Here is a 6270-nt window from a genome sequence, read left to right as displayed (position 1 = left end):
GTTGATCTTCCGAGGCCGGGCATGACCCAGGAAAGTGTGTCTGGACAAAGGGGATCGAGCGTGTTGGGAAATGTGGTGCACCCCTGCAGGGAAGTTAATCTATTCGAATAGCCGTGATCTTCGATAACAGGACGACTTGGAGTTGTACCTTGACCTTATGACAACTAGAACCGGATACTTAATAAAATACAACCTTCCAAGTGCCAGATACAATCAATGATCGCTCTCTCATAGGGCGACGAGGGGAGGATCATCGGTTAGGATTATGCTACACGATGCTACTTGGTGAACTTACCTTCTGCTCTCTTCTACATGCTGCAAGATGGAGGTGGCCAGAAGCGTAGTCTTCAATAGGACTAGCTATCCCCCTCTTATTCCGGCATTCTGCAGTTCATTCCACATACGATACCCTTATTCCATTTGATACCAATGCATACATATGTAGTGTAGCTCCTTGCTTGCGAGTACTTTGGATGAGTACTCATGGTTGCTTTGTTCCCCCCTTTTCCCCTTCCTATACCCGATTGCTGTGATCAGACGATGGAGTCCAGGAGCCAGACGCCACCGTTGGCGACGACTCCTACTACACTGGAGGTGCCTACTACTACGTGCAGCACGCCGACGACGATCAGGAGCAGTTTAGGAGGATCCCAGGCAGGAGGCCTGCGCCTCTTTCGATCTGTATCCCAGTTTATGCTAGCCTTCTTAAGGAAAACTTGTTTAACTTATGTTAGTACTCAGATATTGTTGCTTCCGCTGACTCGTCTATGATCGAGCTCTTGTATTCGAGCCCTCGAGGCCCCTGGCTTGTAATATGATGCTTGTATGACTTTTTTTTATTTGTAGAGTTGTGTTGTGATATCTTCCCGTGAGTCCCTGATCTTGATCGTACACGTTTTGCGTGTATGATTAGTGTACAATTGAATCAGGGGTGTCACAACCATCTTCCCAATTTGCTATTCTCTGCTCTGCTGGCCACGCAGACGAAAACCATAATTTGCACTATTGAAGGAAACCCTACTTCATGCAGACTAATGCATGTCTGGGTTGAATAAGGAAAGGAAGGGAGACTATACCGTCCAAGAGAGTAGGCATCGAACCCGCATCTAGGTTGAAAAGGGGAAAATCAGTAGCTAAGGAACGAGTCTCGTTTCTCTTGGTTGAAGAAGGGTAGAAAGGCATGACAACACAATAGAGAATGACCAGGTCGATCGGTTTGTTGTCCTCGCATAGGAAAAATGTGGCTAAAGAGAACAAAAATGGGACGTAATCCACATATGCTGCCTGGATATTTGTTGCTCTGGGCAACCATACCTCCCTCACCACTCTGTGTCCGTGGAGGTACATCGTACTGGTGCGCCCACAGTCCGAATGGGCCTCCCATGCTCTTATTGCCACTTTTTTTGCTGTTAGTATAACGCCAGCAGTCAAGTCAAGCAATGCTACTGCTAAAGTGATGCCACATTTAACTAATGACACTCCGAGTCTAATGCCAGCGATAAATTTAAGCAATGCCATTTAATGTCACTGGATTATTTCAGGGTTAGCTGTTGATTGTGGATGTATTAAAGATTTTTCAGCTAAGGCATTCTAATGTTGTTGCACATCCAGTATACCAACGATGAAACTTGTTACCACCTTCAGATTTTTGCACTGTTAATGCTTATAGATTACATACCTCACTTTCATGAGATAAGTTAATTTTTTGTACAGTGTCACCAAAATGCCAAGGCGCTGATGTCATTTTATTTTGGTTAAACTGCATAGACAATTATGAAGACAAGAGGAAAGGTCAAGAGTGGGCACCTCCTCCTCTGGCTGTTCTCTTGATTCGTTCGATCAAGTTTTTATGTTTGATCGATTATCAAGATTGGGGTAGCATTTTTTAAGGCCCCCCTCCCCGAGTTCGAAATGATATTTACCTTGGAGGTACATGGTTTGCAATTTTTTATACTGTCATCAGTTAATAATGCTAGTTACCTTCAGACTTTTATATTTGGTTTAATGCTCATGCACAACTAGTATACCAATGCTGAAATTTTTTACCTTTACATTTTGTATTGTTAATTCTTATAGAAACCTTCCAGTGCTAGAGTTTATTAAAATCTGTTCAGTAAAACCATTGTACTATACCCTGTAATAAACTAACTACTCTACTGTTGCACTAGCCACTGGATTAGTGTATATTTTTAGTATTCGAATGGTGTTGCATTAGCGTATGGACATAAATAAAGTGTGGCAACCTTTCCAAGATATGTGCTCAAGAAAACTACTACCTGTTTTTCTAAATACTAGACGTATGGGTACTTTAAATTGAACCGAAAAAGCGTCTTATATTAAAGTGAAGGAAATATGCCCTAGAGGCAATAATAAATTTATTATTTATTTCCTTATTTCATGATAAATTTTTATTATTCATGCTAGAATTGTATTAACCGGAAACATAATACATGTGTGAATACATAGACAAACAGAGTGTCACTAGTATGCCTCTACTTGACTAGCTCGTTGATCAAAGATGGTTAAGTTTCCTAACCATAGACATGAGTTGTCATTTGATTGATGGGATCACATCATTAGGAGAATGATGTGATTGACTTGACCCATTCCGTTAGCTTAGCACCTGATCGTTTAGTTTGTTGCTATTGCTTTCTTCATGACTTATACATGTTCCCATGACTATGAGATTATGCAACTCCCGTTTACCGGAGGAACACTTTCTGTGCTACCAAACGTCACACCGTAACTGGGTGATTATAAAGGTGCTCTACAGGTGTCTCCAAAGGTACTTGTTGGGTTGGTGTATTTCGAGATTAGGATTTGTCACTCCGATTGTCGGAAAGGTATCTCTGGGCCCTCTCGGTAATACACATCACTTAAGCCTTGCAAGCATTGCAACTAATGAGTTAGTTGCAGGATAATGTATTACGGAACGAGTGAAGAGACTTGCCGGTAACGAGATTGAACTAGGTATTGAGATACCGACGATCGAATCTCGGGCAAGTAACATACCGATGACAAAGGGAACAACGTATGTTGTTGTGCAGTTTGACCGATAAAGATCTTCGTAGAATATGTGGGAGCCAATATGAGCATCCAGGTTCCGCTATTGGTTATTGACCGGAGACGTGTCTCGGTCATGTCTACATAGTTCTCGAACCCGTAGGGTCCGCACGCTTAACGTTACGATGATGGTTATATTATGAGTTTATACATTTTGATGTACCGAAGGTTGTTCGGAGTCCCGGATGTGATCAAGGACACGACGAGGAGTCTCGAAATGGTCAATACATGAAGATTGATATATTCGAAGCCTATGTTTGGATGTTGGAAGTTTTCCGGGTGAAATCGGATTTTACCGGAGTACCGGGAGGTTACCGGAACCCCCCGAGGGCTTAATGGGCCTACATGGGCCTTAGTGGAAATAGAGGGAAGCAAGTGGAGTGTGGGGCGCGCCCCCCAAGGCCCAAACCGAATTGGTTTAGGGCAAGGGGGGCCGGGCCCCTCTTTCCTTCTCCCCCCTCTCTTTCCTTCTCCCGAATCCTATTCCAACCAGGAAAGGGGGGGGGGAGTCCTACTCCCACCGGGAGTAGGACTCCTCCTGGCGCGCCCTCTCCTTGGCCGACCGCACCCCCTTGCTCCTTTATATACGGGGGCAGCAGGCACCCCATAGACACAATAATTGATCATTTGATCCTTTAGCCATGTGCGGTGCCCCCCTCCACCATAGTCAAACTCAATATTACAGTAGCGGTGATTAGGCGAAGCCCTGCATCGGTAGAACATAAACATCGTCACCACGCCGTCGTGCTGACGAAACTCTCCCTCAACACTCGGCTGGATCGGAGTTCGAGGGACATCATCGGGCTGAACGTGTGCTGAACTCGGAGGTGACGTACGTTCGGTACTTGATCGGTCGGATCGTGAAGACGTACGACTACATCAACCGCGTTGTGGTAATGCTTCCGCTTTCGGTCTACGAGGGTACGTAGACAACACTCTCCCCTCTCGTTGCTATGCATCACCATGATCTTGCGTGTGCATAGGAATTTTTTTGAAATTACTATGTTCCCCAACAGTGGCATCCGAGCCAGGTTTTATGCGTAGATGTCATATGCACGAGTAGAACGCAAGTGAGTGTGGGCGATATAAGTCATACTGCTTACCAACATGTCATACTTTGGTTCGGCGGTATTGTTGGATGAAGCGGCCCGGACCGACATTACGCGTACGCTTACGCGAGACTGGTTCTACCGACATGCTTTGCACACAGGTGGCTGGCGGGTGTCAGTTTCTCCAACTTTAGTTGAACCGAGTGTGGCTACGCCCGGTCCTTGCGAAGGTTAAAACATCACCAACTTGACGAACTATCGTTGTGGTTTTGATGCGTAGGTAAGAATGGTTCTTGCTAAGCCCAGTAGCAGCGACATAAAACTTGCAACAACAAAGTAGAGGACGTCTAACTTGTTTTTGCAGGGCATGTTGTGATGTGATATGGTCAAGACATGATGATAAATTGTATGAGATGATCATGTTTTGTAACAAAGTTATCGGCAACTGGCAGGAGCCATATGGTTGTCGCTTTAATGTATGCAATGCAATCGCCCTGTAATGCTTTACTTTATCACTAAGCGGTAGCGATAGTCGTAGAAGCATAAAATTGGCGAGACGACAACAATGCTACGATGGATATCAAGGTGTCGTGCCGGTGACGATGGTGATCATGACGGTGCTTCGGGGATGGAGATCACAAGCACAAGATAATGATGGCCATATCATATCACTTATATTGATTGCATGTGATGTTTATCTTTTATGCATCTTATCTTGCTTTGATTGACGATAGCATTATAAGATGATCTCTCACTAAATTTCAAGATAAAAGTGTTCTCCCTGAGTATGCACCATTGCCAAAGTTCGTCGTGCCCAGACACCACGTGATGATTGGGTGTGATAAGCTCTACGTCCATCTACAACGGGTGCAAGCCAGTTTTGCACATGCAGAATACTCAGGTTAAACTTGGCGAGCCTAGCATATGGAGATATGGCCTTAGAACACTGAGAACGAAAGGTCGAGCGTGAATTATATAGTAGATATGATCAACATAGTGATGTTCACCATTGAAAGCTACTCCATTTCACGTGATGACCGGTTATGGTTTAGTTGATATGGATTACGTGATCACTTCGAGGATTAGAGGGATGTCTATCTAAGTGGGAGTTCTTAAGTAATATGATTAAATTGAACTTTAATTTATCATGAACTTAGTCCTGGTAGTATTAGCATATCTATGTTGTAGATCAATAGCTCGCGTTTAGCTCCCCTGTTTTATTTTTTGATATGTTCCTAGAGAAAACTAAGTTGAAAGATGTTAGTAGCAATGATGCGGATTGGATCCGTGATCTAAGGATTATCCTCATTGCCGCATAGAATAATTATGTCCTTGATGCACCGCTAGGTGACGGACCTATTGCAGGAGCATATGCAGACATTATGAACGTTTCGCAAAGTTCGGTATGATGACTACTTGATAGTTTAGTGCACCATGCTTAACGGCTTAGAATCGGGACTTCAAAGACGTTTTGAATGTAATGGACCATATGAGATGTTCCAGGAGTTGAAGTTAATATTTCAAAGCAAATACCTGAGTTGAGAGATATGAAGTCTCCAACAAGTTCTATAGCTAACAAATGGAGGAGAATAGCTCAAGCAGTGAGCATGTGCTCAGATTGTCTGGGTACTACAATCGCTTGAATCAAGTGGGAGTTAATCTTCTAGATAAAATAGTGATTGACAGAATTCTCTAGTCACCATCACCAAGTTAGTAGAACTTCATGATGAACTATAATATGCAAGGGATGACGTAAACAATTCCCAAGCTCTTCGCGATGCTAAAATCGGCGAAGGTAGAAATCAAGAAAAACATCAAGTGTTGATGGTTGACAAGACCACTAGTTTCAAGAGACACAACAAAGGGAAGAAGGGGAACTTCAAGAAGAACGACAAGCAAGTTGCTGCTCAAGTGAAGAAGCCCAAGTCTGGCCTTAAGCCTAAGACTAAGTGCTTCTACTGCAAAGGACTGGTCACTGGAAACGGAACTACCCCAAGTAATTGGCGGATAAGAAGGATGGCAAAGTGAACATAGGTATATTTGATATACATGTTATTGATGTGTACTTTACTAGTGTTTATAGCAACCCCTCAGTATTTGATACTAGTTCAATTGCTAAGAATAGTAACTCGAAACGGGAGTTGCAGAATGAACAGAG

This window comes from Triticum dicoccoides, chromosome 3A (genome assembly GCF_002162155.2).
Source record: "Triticum dicoccoides isolate Atlit2015 ecotype Zavitan chromosome 3A, WEW_v2.0, whole genome shotgun sequence".
Taxonomy (NCBI): domain Eukaryota; kingdom Viridiplantae; phylum Streptophyta; class Magnoliopsida; order Poales; family Poaceae; genus Triticum; species Triticum dicoccoides.
Note: the sequence above shows the minus strand (reverse complement) of the source record.